This window comes from Meriones unguiculatus, chromosome X (genome assembly GCF_030254825.1).
Source record: "Meriones unguiculatus strain TT.TT164.6M chromosome X, Bangor_MerUng_6.1, whole genome shotgun sequence".
Classification (NCBI taxonomy): domain Eukaryota; kingdom Metazoa; phylum Chordata; class Mammalia; order Rodentia; family Muridae; genus Meriones; species Meriones unguiculatus.
In genome coordinates, this window is record NC_083369.1 from 107,949,838 (window position 1) to 107,964,251 (window position 14,414).

Consider the following 14,414-nt stretch of genomic DNA (forward strand, 5'->3'; position numbering starts at 1 on the left):
TCTATGCCTATATGTTCTACTCACCATCCCAGACTGAACTATGGACCCCAAAACACTACAGACTCGGTCTCCCTCTCAGGAAGAAATGCCACAGTTGGGGAAACAGGTCTGACCTCAAGATACCCAGCCTCTAAAAGTTTCTGGGTTCCCACAGGCTCTAGTCTCTAGCCTTCTGCAGTTACACATGAGTTCTGCACTCACTTGCCACTAATTACAACTTGGGTACTGGGGCACAGAACCCCAACCCCAGACATACAGAAACCTGAGATTCAGGGGATCAGCCCATGGATACTGCTCCAAGAAGCAGCTAGTTATCCCTAGATAAACTAACCAAACTGCAGGCCAGCCTGATCAAGAGGGCTGTGTCCAGAAAGTACAGTGTAAGAGCAGCAACAGCAGCTCACTAAATTCAGACCAAGAAACCCAGAAACAGAGCAGCTGTCTTTAGGACTTCTCCTGGTGAGAGGAGAGCCCCACAAACTACCAAAACTCACAGTTACCTCTGAGATCCATACATGTGAGGTAAGCTTTGGCAATTCCTGAGAAGTACCACCTTTTGGTGACTATAACCAAAGAGCTGAGGAGGCCTCCTTTAGGAAAAACCATCTTCCTGCCAATGGGATTTTCCCCAACCCTAGATTCTGGGAAGCACCAGAAACTAACAGCCAACACCCTGAGATAGCCCAAATGTGTAGAGGCCAGCATAAAAGCTCAACCAACAAAAGCCAAAGCAATACGGTATCTCCAGAATGCAGTTACCCAGGGGCAAGCGACCCTGCACACCTTATCATAAGTGAAATTCAAGAAGATGACCTTACATCTATGCTTATGAAAAGGATAATAGAGGAAACAAATAAAATGAGTGAAGTAACTGAGGAAGATGAAGTAAAAAAGATCAGAGCTATCTGTAAGAAATAAAGGAAGATAAAGACAAACAGATATGGACATCTATAGAGAAATACAAGAAGATGCTGCCAAACAGTTTGTGGTCTTCAGAGGGGAAATAATTAAATCACTGAAAGAAATAAAAGAAACAGAGAAATGTTCAAATAAACAGCTAAAGGAATTGAAGGAAAAAAAACAGGAAAATACAACAGACAAGTGAGGGAAATCAACAAAAAGATTCAAGATCTTAAGATAGACTTGGAAAAAATTAAAGAAAACGCAAATAGAGGAACTTATGGGGAGGAAGAACTTAGGGAAGTAAACAAGAACCACAGAGGTACACATAACCAATAGACTACAAGAGATGGAATAAAGAATCTCAGGTGTGGAAGACACAGTGGAAGAAATCGATGTTTCTGTCAAAGAAAATGTTAAATCTAAAGAATTCCTGACACAGAAATCCAAGAAAACATGAAAATACAAAACCTAAGAATAATAAGAATAGAGGAAAAAGAAGATTCCAATCTCCAAGGCTCAGAAAATATTTTCAACAAAATTATAGAAGAAAATTTTGCTAATTTAAAGAAGAGGACTATAAGTATACACAAGGACTACAAAATACCTAATAAACTAGACCAGAAAAGAAAATCCTCCAGCCACATAATAATCAAAGCAGTAAGTATAAAGAACAAGGAAAAAAAAAACACTAAAAGGTACAAGGAAAAAAGGCCAAGTAATATATAATCCAAACCCATCAGAATCACATCTAACTTTTCATCAGAGACTATGAAAGCCAGAAGGGCCTGGACAGATATCATGCAGACTCTAAGAGAACAGAGATGTTGGCCCAGGCTACTATACCCAGAAAAACTCTCAGTCATCATAGGAGGAGAAAACAAGATCTTCAACGACAAAACAAATTTATCAAATACTTACCCACAAATCCAGCATTACAGAAGTTACCAGAAGGAAAAATACAACCCAGGAAAGCTAACTACATTCAGGAAAACACAGGAAACAAATAACCCACTACAGCAAAACTAAAAGTAGCCAAGCACATAAACACACTACCACAACCAACATCAAAATCAAAGGATACAACAGCATCTGGTCATTAATCTCTCTCAACATTAATGGACTCACCTTTCTAATAAAAAGACACTGGCTAAAAGAACAGATACCTAAATAAGACACAACAGTCTGTTGCTTACAAGAAACACACCTAAGTCACAATGATAGACATTACCTGAGAGTAAATGGCTGGAAGACAGTTTTCCAATAAGTGAACCCTTGAAGCAATCAGGATTAGCCATTCCATATCTAGTAAACTAGATTTTTAACTAAAATTAATCAAAAGAGATGATGAAGTTCATTACATACTCACCAAAAAAAAAAAAAAAAATCCACCAAGGAGACATCACAATTAAGAACATTTATGCCCACATTTGTAAAAAAAAAAAAAAAAAAAAAAAAATTAATAAAACTGAAACCACACATAGATCCCTACACATTAATAATGGAGATATCAACACCCCACTCTCAACAAAGGACCCATCAACAAAACATAAATTAAACAGAAAAATAATGACTCTGACAGAGGTCAAGAATCATCGATACCTAAGTGACATCTACAGAACCTTTCACCCAAACACAAAAGAATTTATCTTCTTCTCACTAACTCATGGAAGCTTCTCCAAAATAGACAATGTAGTTGGTCACAAAGCAAGCTCAACAGATACAAGAAGATTGAAATAATTCCTTGTGTCCTATCTGTCGACCATGGACTAAAGATGAACCTCAACAACAATAGAAATGGAAAAAGCCTACACACACATGGAAACTGAACAACTTACTACTCAGTGACAGCTGGGATAGGGAAGAAATAAAGAAAGAAATTGAAAACTCCCTAAAATTTAGTGAAAATGAAGGCACAACACACCCGAACTGATCAGACACAATGAAAGCAGTGCTAAGAGGAAAGTTCATAGTACTAAATGCCTTCAAGAAGAAATTTGCAACATCTCATACAGAAACTTAATGGCACTCCTAAAACCACTACAGAAAAAAGAAGCAGACACACCTATTGGTATAATGCTCTTTTAAAATGCATATACCTTATCCTTGGTCATTGAAATGCTGATCCCCCCCCAACTCTCTGGTTTCAATTCAGATATTGCATTGTGATACTCATTCTAAGCATCATGTCTCAACTGTGTAAACAGGCCAAAATAAAGCAACTAGACACAATATTGAGATGGGAGGAGACAGAGGACAGGAAAGAGGGGAGGAGCTAGAGGGCAGGAAATGAGTGGGAGGAGGGGGGCAAGAGGAGAGGGAAGGGAGAGAGCTGGAGGAGACGGACTGGACATAACATATCACTAATAACAAGTATAATGTCAGAAATGTAAATGTTAGGAAACTATGAGGGCTTGGAGGTTTATGATGGAATAACTATTGTCCAGCATTGTGTTCTAGGTTAACTAAATAAACCCATTCTCTGTGTGGTGATTTGGGTATACAGCTGTTTAGGACTAACAGCAGCATTACCGGAAGATAACTCAATAGTAAATATTAAATGCCACTTACAATACACACCTGATAGGAGTAGGCAATTGGAAATAATCAAATTCAGGGCCGAAATCAATGAATTTTAAACAAGTAAAACATTTCAAAGAATCAATATAACCAAGGGCTGGTTCTTTGAGAAAATTCAAAAGATAGATAAACCCTTAGTGAAACTAACTAAAAGGCAGGGAAACACTATCCAAATCAATAAAACGATAAATGAAAAGGGGGATATAACAACAGACACTGAGGAAATCCAAACAGTCTTTAGGTCTTACTTCAAAAGCATATATGCCACAAAATTTGAAAATCTAAATGAAATGGACAATTTTCTTGATCAATTCCACTTACAAAAGCTGAATCAGGACAAGGTAAATAAATTAAGTAGTCCCATATGCCATAAGGAAACAGAAGCTGTCTTCAAAAGTCTTGCAACCATAAAAAACCCAGGGCCAGATGGCTACATCGAAGATTTCTACCAGACCATCATAGAAGAGCTAACACTAATACTCTTCATAGGCTTCAAAAAATAGAAACAGAAGGAACATTACCAAACTCATTCTATGAAGCTACGGTCACCTTGATATTTAAACCTCACACATTCCCAACAAAGAAGGCGATTTTCGGGATAATCTCCTCATGAACACTGATGCAAAAATATTCAACAAAATACTTGCAAACTGAATCCAAGAAAACATCAAAGATATCATCCCCTCTGACCAGATATGCTTCATCCCAGTTTTTCAGGGGTATTTCAATATATGGAAATATATCAATGTAATCCACCATACAAACAAACTGAAGGGGAAAAACCACATTACCATCTCCTTAGATGCCAAAAAGCATTTGATAATATCCAACATTCATTTATGTTTAAAATATTGGAGAGATCAGGGATACAAGGCACTTAACTAAACAGAGTAAAGGCAATGTACAGCAAGCCTATAACCAACATCAACTAAACACTGAGAAACTTAAATCAATCTCACTGAAATCAGGGACAAGGCAAGGCTGCCTACTCTCACTCTAACTCTTCAACATAGTTATTGAAGTCCTAGCAAGAGAAATAAGACAATTAAAGTATATCAAGGGTATTCAAATCAGAAAGGAGTAAGTCAAAGTATCACTATTTGCAGATGATATGACAGTATATATGAGTTAGGAGTGGCTACAAAAATTCTACCAGGGAACTCCTACAGCTGATAAACACCTTTAGCTAAGTAGCTAGATAAAAAATTATCTAAAAAAAAAAATCAGTAGCCCTTCTGTATACAAAAGACAAACGTGCTGAGAACGAAATTAGGGGAAAAAACACCCTTCACAATAGCCACAAAGGACAGAAAGTACTTTGGTTTAACTCTAACCAAGAGATTCAAAAACTTATATCAAAAAAACTTCAAGTCTCTGAAGAATGAAATAGAAGAAGATATCAGAAGACAGAAAGATCTCCCATGCTCATAGCTTTGCAGGATTAACACAGTAATAATGGTCATCTTGCCAAAAGCAATCTATAGATTCAGTACAATTCCCATCAATTTACAAACAGAATTCTTTAGAGACCTTGAAAGAAAAATTCTCACCTTCATATGGAATAACAAATAACCCAGAATATCCAAAACCATCCTCTACAATGAAAGATCCTCTGGAGGTATCTCCATCCTTTATCTCAAGCTGTACTATAGAGCAAAAGTAACAAAAACTCCATGGTACTGTCATAAAAACAGAATTTAGATCAACGAAATAAAACAGGACACCCAGAAATAAACCCACATACTTAGGGACACCTGATTTTTCCCCAAAATGTTAAAACCATATAATCAAAGAAAGATAGCATCTTTAACAAATGGTGCTGGTCTAACTGAATATCTACATGTAGAAAAATGTAATTACTTATCAGCCTGAACAAAACTAAAATCCAAGTGGAACAAAGACCTCAATAAAACTGGGCACACTAAACCTTATAGAAGAAAAGTGAGGAAGAGCCTTGTATTCATTAGCACAGGAGACAACTTACTGAAGAGAACTGGCTAAGATCAGCAATCAATAAACGGGAACTCATGAAACTGAGAAGCTTCTGTATTGCAAAGTACACTGTCGCCAGAACAAAAGGACAGCCTACAGACTGGGGAAGGATGTTCACCAACTCTGTATCTGACAAAGGACTAATATCCAGAATATATAAATAGCTCAAGAAGTTAAAAAGCTACAAATCAAGTGATCCAATTAAAAAAATGGGATACAGAGCTAAAGAGAGAATTGTCAATAGAAGAATATCGAATGGCAGAGAAACACTTAAAGAAATGTTAAACATCCTGATCTCTCAGGGAAATGCAAATCAAAATGACCCGGAGATTTCACCTTCCACCCATCAGAATGGTTAAAATTAAAATCTCATGTAACAACGCATGCTGGAGAGGATGTGGAGAAAGGGAAACCCTCCTCAGTTGCTGGTGGAAATGTAAACTTGCACAACCACTTCTGAAGTTAATCTGGTGATTTCAAACAATTAAGTATACTGCTACCTCAAGATGCAGCTATACCATTCTTGGGCCCATATCCAAAAGATGGTCAAGCATACAAAAAAGACATTTACTCAACCATGTTTATAGCAGATTTATTCTAAATAGTAAACATCTGGAAACAGCCCATGTGTCCCTCAACTGAGTAATGAATACAGAAATTATGGTATATTTACACAATGAAATACTATTCAGCAATTAAAAACAAGGAAATCATGAAATTTGTAGGCAAATGGTCAGAAATAGAAAAGATATCCTGAGTGAGGTATCCCAGAAGTAGAAGGGCACACATGGTATATACTCACTTACAAGTGTATACTAGACATGTAATATAGGACAATACTACTAAAAGCTGTACTCCTAAAGAAGCTAATCAAGAAGGAGGACCCTGGGTAAGATCCTCAAACCTCATTCTGAGGAGAGACATGGGAAGAGGGGGAAAAAAAAGAATAGGACAGGAGTCTCCAAAAGAGAGCCTCTGAAAAATGGTACCCACCATAATATCAAAGAAGATGCTGAGACTCACAGCCAAACTTTGGACAGAGTGCAGGGAATCTTACAAAAGAAGGGGAAGATGGAAAGACCTGGAAGGGACAGGAGCTCCACCAGGAGAGCAACAGAACCAAACCATCTGGTCACAGGGGCCTTTACTGAGACTGATACTCTAAACATAGACCATTAATGGAGATAACCTAAAACTCCTGCACAGATGTATCCCATGGCAGCTCAGTGTCTAAGAGGATGACCTTGTATTGAGAACAGGGACTGTCTCTGACATGAACCAGGGGCTGTCTCTTTGATTACCTGCACCTGATGGGGGAGCAGCCTTTCTAGGCCACAGAGGAAAACAATGTAGTCAGTTCTAATTTGAGCTGATAGACTAGGTTCAGATGGAAAGAAAGGAGGACCTCCAATATCAGTGGGGGAGGGGTATGGGAGAAAAAGAGGGAGAGAGGGTGGGATTGATATGGTACTATGGAGGTGGCTACAAAGTGAATAACCTGAAATTAATGAAAAAATAAATTAATTTTAAAAAGAACAAAAAAGTAAATTAATAAATAATTAAATAAATATGAAAAAGAAAACTATTGGCATGTATCTATATACCATATTGTAATAAGCCAGCCAACAGTCTAGTATAGTAGTATTTTCTTGATGTATTTCTTCTATCACTGTCTTAACTATCCAAACACCTAGAAAACAATGGATGTTTGAGAAACTGTTCTAATCAATATACAAAATGCAATGCAGGACTATTTTTTAAGAGAAAAGCCTAATAATGACCTTATTAACAAACACTTATGTTATTAGATACATAGAAAGGTATAATGTTCATTAAACTTAATGAAACTCTAAAAAATAAGGAATATTGATAAAATAAGAAAAAGACCTTGGTATATAAAATTGTTATACCGAAGTATTTTAGAACCTCAGTAGAAACTGAACTAATAGTACCTTTTTTGTCTCTTAGAGCTTCAGAAACTCACCTTTCATTAGTTCCATATGGTCTTACATACTTTCTTGCCCTTGGACTTTTACATTATATATCATTTACCTTGGAGTATAGTTTATTCTGATTTTGGTAGAGCTGTCTCTTTCTAGCCACTCAGATCTCAAACCTGATGCAATAACTTAAATATTCTCAGTATAATTATTTATAATTTTACATTCATCTTTATCAGCTACACTTCTAATTTCTGTTCACTTGTACTTATTAAACTATTTATTCTCTATTCATTGTTTTTAGTCCTTTTCTGAGCTATACTACCATGATATCAGCAACTCTGGGTCCTCTATGCACTGATAAATCACCAATAACCCACCAGTTCCTTATAGGCTACTGATATCTCCCAAATTCTCAGTGCATGGAACAATTCACCAAAACGTTAATAATGTTTTTTTATGACAACACATTATGGATGATAATATAAAATACCATTTATTCCTTTAACATTTTACCAAATGTAAAAACTCTTAAACACCCATGTTTAAAAATATAGCATTTCAGTGTTCAATACTTGAAAAGAATAAGTGTGAATGGCGCTTAAAAGTACTATCTATGGTTTAGGAAAATGGCATAAGTATATTCTCCTGTTTGGTCCATTACCCCACCAGATACCAGGAGGAGTTTCAGGTATGAAAAAAAGTGAGAAAATGATGTAAATACAGTATACATGTAAGAAACTGAATAAATTAAAATGATTTAGTAAAACTAAGCTAATATTTAATCAAATGAGGTAGATCTACTGAAAATTAAAAATCCTTTTAAAGTGTAACCCTCATAGCACATTTGAAATGTTAATTGTTTCCCTTATATTCCTTTACGAATTTCTAATATAAATGATTTGAAAATACATCGGAGGAAATCTAGGTCAAAGAGGGAAATTGCTATAAGCTCTCTCTGTATTTTTCCACAATTTTATTGATTGTCATTACCCCATTACTGAAGCCCTCAAATTTTGAGCTTGACACATGTCTTTTCTTTATTTCCCATCTTCCTTGGCCAATTCTGATCTTGTAGTTACTGGAACACAATTATTCAGTAAAGGTCATTTTACAGAGTACATTTAAATGTAACCTTCAATTTCTGATAAACATTCTATTGATTACCTGATTTATATTAAAGTAAGCAGCAAAAATTTCAAACTATATAATTAAAATATTGAATGATATATGAAGAAATACGATTGGAAATGTGAAAAATAATTTTGTTAATATAGATTTTGACAATAATTTATACCAGCTCTCTCAGTTATAATAGCTACCATTGAAATCAATGCTATAATTTAATGGGCTTCTTAATTCTCTTCATTTATTTTTATTTTTTTAATTTAATTTAATTTTTTATTATTAGTTACATTTTATTAACTCTGTATCCCAGCTGTATCCCGCTCCCTCATTAACCCCCAATCCCACCCTCCATGCCCCTTTCCAAGTCCACTGATTGGGGAGGACTTCCTCCCCTTTCATCTGACCCTGTTTTATCATGTATCTTCAGGACTGGCTGCAAAGTCCTCCTCTGTGGCCTAGCAGGACTGCTCGTCCCTTTGGGGGTGGGGAAGTCAAAGAGCCTGCCATTGAGTTCCTCTCAGAAATAGTGCCTGTTCCCCTTACTATGGGAGACCAATTGGCTCAGTAACCAATTTGTCTTTTTATTTTTTATTTAGTTATTTCCTCACATTACATCTCAATTGCAGCCCACTCCTCTCCACCATGTCTCGTCGCTGTCCCTCTCTCATTCCCCTAAGCCACCTCAATTGCCCCTGAAAAAATGAACCTCCTTTCCCACAAACCCTCCTCAGCACATCCAGTCTCATCAGGACTGTGGACTTTCTCTTTCAGTGTCCTGGCAAGGCAGCCATGTCAGGGTGAAGTGATTAAAAATCATACAACGGAGACCATGTCAGAGACAGCCCTTAATCCCCTTTCTGGGGAACCCACATGGAAGCTAATGTTCCCATTGGATATCTATGTGTAGATATTCTATTTTTAGCTCATGCATGGTCCTTTCTTCGTCCTTCAGACTTTGCCAGGCCCTCTGGGTCCAGGTTAGTTGGAACCGTTAGTCATCTTGAGGTGCTCCTGTCCACTTGTGGTAATTCTTTTCTTCCCTCACTTTTCTACAAGGTTCCCTATGTTCCACCCTATGTACGGCTCTGAGTCTCAAGTTCTGTTTCAATCTGTTACTGGTTGGAGCATCTCAGAGGACAACAAAGCATGACTCCCATCTGCAAACACAGTAGAACTTCATAGTTCTATTTTGTCAGTAGAACTATGTGTCAGGGGTTGGCTCTATACCATGGAAGGTGTATCAGGGTAGGCCAGGCATTGGTAGCACATTCCTTGATCTCTGCTCTATCTTAAACCCTGCATAAACTGTAGACAGGTTAAATTTTGGGTGGAAGTTTTTGTAGGTAGGTTGGTGTTCCCCTCTCCCCAGCAGGAGTCCTGTCAGGTTAGAGGGTGGCTTCTCCAGTCTCTGACTCCCACCAGAAGTTTTAGCTAGAGTAACCCCCATATCCTCTCAGGATCCCAGCATGTCCAAGAGATGACCATACCATGGTTACTTCTCTCTCTGCAAGCCCTTTGTTGTCTCCCCCTTGCTAATGGTACAACTGATCCCCACCCTCATCTTTTTCATTGTTTCCTCTTTTATCCTGTTCTTTCTTCACCCACTTTTTAATTTTAATATATTATTTTTATTTACATTCTGACAGTAAATTAAAAAGGGTAGGGCTAGTATTTGTGGAATTCCCAATAAGATAGCTTGACTTTTGGCCAAAATTAGTTACATTAGAACTGTTTTCCAAAATAAAATAACCGCTTCCCACTTCTCTTGATCAGAGTCTCATCCATCTTCTATTGGAGTGAAGAATCTGATGTTTATTATTATTTATTATTAGTTACATTTTATTAACTCTATATCCCAGCTGTATCCTGCTCCCTCATTCACTCCCAATTACACCCTCCCTGCCTCATCTCCTCCCTGCCCCTTTCCAAGTCCACTGATTGGGGAGGACCTCCTCCCCTTTTGTATGACCCTGTTTTATCAGGTATCTTCAGGACTGCCTGCAAAGTCCTCTTCTGTGGCCTAGCAGGATGGTTCCTATCTTGGGGGATGGGGAAGTCAAAGAGCCTGCCATTGAGTTTATGTCAGAAATAGTCCCTGTTCCCCTTACTAGGGTAAACCAATTGTTTACTGAGCTACCACAGGCTACATCCAAGCAGAGGTTCTATGTTATATCCATACATGGTCCTTGGTGGAGTATCAGTCTCAGAAAAGACCCCTGTGCCCAGATATATTTGGTCCTTGTGAATCTCCTATCCTCTCCATGTTATATTAACTCCCCCTTCTTTCATATGATTCCCTGCACTCTGCTGAAGGTTTGGTTATGAGTCTTAGTATCTGCTTTGATACACTGCTAGGTAGAGTCTTTCAGAGGCCCTCTGTGGGAGGCTCCTGCCCTGTTACTTTTTTTTCTCATACTTCCAATGTCCATCCCATTTGTCTTTCTAAATGGAGATTGATCATCTTACCTCGGTCTTCTTTCTTGTTTTATCTTCTTTAGGTGTATAGATTTCAGTATGTTTATTATATCTTATAGGACTATGAGTGAGTATATCGCATATGTGTCTTTCTCCTCCTTGGATACCTCACTCAGAATGAACTTTTCTAGATCCCATTGTTTGCCTGTGAATTTCATGATTTCCTTGTTTTTGATTGCTGAGTAGTATTCCATTGTGTAAAAATACACAATTTCTGTATCCCTTCCTCTGTTATTGCACATCTGAGTTGTTTCCAGGTTCTGGATATTACAAATAAAGTTGCTACAAACATATACCCATCAAAATGCCTAAAATCAAAAACTCAAATAACAGCACATGCTGGAGAGGTTGTGGAGAAAGGGGAAATCTCCTCCATTGCTGGTGGGAATGTAAACTGGTACAACCACTTTGGAAATCAATCTGGCACATTCTCAAACAACTAAGAATAGTGCTTCCTCAATACCCAGCTATACCACTCCTAGGCATATACCTAAATTTGTTCAAGTACACAACAAGGGTATTTACTCAACCAAATCTTCACCCACTTTTGCTAACTATTGTATTTACCATTCTGAGTGAGATCCATGTATCCTCCCTTGTACCTTCCTTGATTCTTAATTTCTTTGAGTCTGTGGATTGTAGTATGGTTATCTTGTACTATATGGCTAATATCCACTTATAAGTAAGTTACATACTGTGTGTATCTTTCTGTGTATGGGTTACCTTATTCAGGATGATCTTTTCTAGTTCCATTCATTTGCCTGCAGAGTACATCATTTTCTTGTTTCTAGTAGCTGAGTAGTATTTCATGGTGTAAATAAGCCACAGTTTCTTCATCCATCCTTTGGTTGAGGGATATCTGAGTCGTTTCTAGGTTCTGACTATTACAAATAGAGCTGCTAAGAACATAGCTGAGCAAATATCCTTGTTATATGGTGGGGCAACTCTTGGGTTTTGTCCAGGAGTGGTAAATCTAGGTCTTAAGGTAGATTTATACCCAGTTTTATGAGAAACCCCCAGATTGATTTGCAAAGTGGTTGCACAAGTTCAGATTCCCACTGGCAATGGAAGAGTGTTCCCTTTTCTTGGTATCCTCAATAGTAATTGATGTCACTTGAAAATTTTGATCTTAGCCATTCTGATGGGTGTAAGATGGATCTCAGAATCATCATTTGCATTTCTCTGATGACTTATAATATTGAGATTTTCTTTAAGTGTTTCTCTGCCAGTCAACATTCCTCTGTTGAAAATTCACTCTTTACTTCTCTGACCCATTTTTAAATGGGCTATTTATTTTGTTGGTGCTCAGTTTAATGAGTTCTTTATATATTTTGGATATTAACCCTTTGTCAGAGGTAAGGTTGATGAAGATATTTTATCAGTCTGTTGAATACTGTTTTGTTCTGTTGAATGTCCTTTGCCTTACAGAAAATTTTAAGTTTCATAAGGTCCCATTTATTAATTGTTAAATCATAGATACTATGCTGTTGGTGTTCTGTTCCGGAAGTTGTCTCTTGTGCCGATTTCAAGGCTCTTCCCTACAATTTCTTCTAATATATTTCTGGTTGTATGTTGAAGTCTTTGATCCACTTGTACTTGAGTGCATGGAGATAAATATTTGCATTTTCCTACATGTGGACATCCAGTTAGACCAGCACCATTGTTGAACATGCTTTCATTTTTTCATTGCATGTTTTGGGTTTCTTTATCAAATATTAAGTGGCCATAGATATGTGGGTTTATGTCTGGTGTTGAGTTCAATTCCATTGGTCTACCACTGAGTTTCTATACCATTACCATGCAGTTTTTTATTACTATTGCTCTGTTGTACAGCTTGAAGTCAGTGAAGAGATACCTCCAGAAGTTATTCTCTTGTATAGGATTGTTTTATCTATCATGGGTGTTCTGTTTTTTTTTTTTTTTAAAGGTTTCGCATCCCAGTTTTTTTTTTAAATTTTTCATCAATTACACTTTATTCATTCTGCATCCCCCCATAAGCCCCTCCCTCCTCCCCTCCCAATCCCACCCTCCCTCCTCCCTCTGCTTGCATGCCACTCCCCAAGTCCACTAATAGGGGAGGTTCTCCTCTCCTTTCTGATCTTAGTCTGTCAGTTCACATCAAAAGTGGCTGCATTGTCCTCTACTATGGCCTGGTAAGGCTGCTCCCCCCCAGAGGGAGGTGATCAAAGAGCAGGCCAATCAGATTATGTCAGAGGCAGTCCCTCGTCACATTACTATGTAACCCAATTGGACTCTGAACTGCCCTGGGCTACATCTGTGCAGGGGTTCTGGGTTATCTCCATGAATAGTCCTTGGTTGGAGTATGAGTCTCTGGGAAGTTCCCTGTGTTCAAATTTTCTTGTTCTGTTGCTCTCCTTGTGGAGACCCTGTCCTCTCCAGCTCTTACTATTTCCCAGTTCTTACCTAAAATTCCATTCACTCTGCCCAACAGTTGCCCATCAGGCTCAGCATCTGCTTTGATAGTCTGAAGGGCAGAGGTTTTCAGAGGCCCTCTGTGGTAGGTTCCTAGGTTGTTTCCTGTTTTCTTCTTCTTCTGATGTCCATCCTCTTTGCCTTTCCGGATGGGGATTGGACATTTTAGTTAGGGTCCTCTCTCTTGCTTAGTTTCTTTAGATGCACAGCTTTTAGTGGGTTTGTCCTATGTTGTATGTCTATATGAGTGAGTATATACCATGTGTGTCTTTTTGCTTCTGGGACAACTCACTCAGGATGATCCTTTCCAGATCCCACCATTTACCTGCAAATTTCATGATTTCCTTATTTTTCGTTGCTGAGTAATATTCCATTTTATAGATGTACCACAATTTCTGCATCCATTCTTCAGTTGAGGGGCATCTGGGTTGTTTCCAGCTTCTGGCTATTACAAATAAAGCTGCTACAAACATGGTTGAGCAAATGTCCTTTTTGTGTACTTGAGCCTCTTTTGGATATATGCCCAGTAGTGAGTGGTATGGCTGGATCTTGAGGAAGCACTATTCCTAGTTGTCTGAGAAAGCGCCAGATTGATTTCCAGAGTGGTTGTACAAGTTTACATTCCCACCAGCAGTGGAGAAGGGTTCCCCTTTCTCCACAACCTCTCCAGCATGTGTTGTCACTTGAGTTTTTGATCTTGGCCGTTCTCATAGGTGTAAGGTGAAATCTCAGGGTTGTTTTGATTTGCATTTCCCTAATGGCTAGTGAGGTTGAGCATTTCTTTAAGTGCTTCTCTGCCATTCGGTATTCCTCTACAGAGAATTCTCTGTTTAGCTCTGTTCCCCATTTTTTAAGTGGATTACTTGGTTTGCTGCTTTTCAGCTTCTTTAGTTCTTTATTTATACTGGATATGAGTCCTCTGTCAGATAAAGGGTTGGTGAAGATTCTTTCCCAATCTGTAGGCAG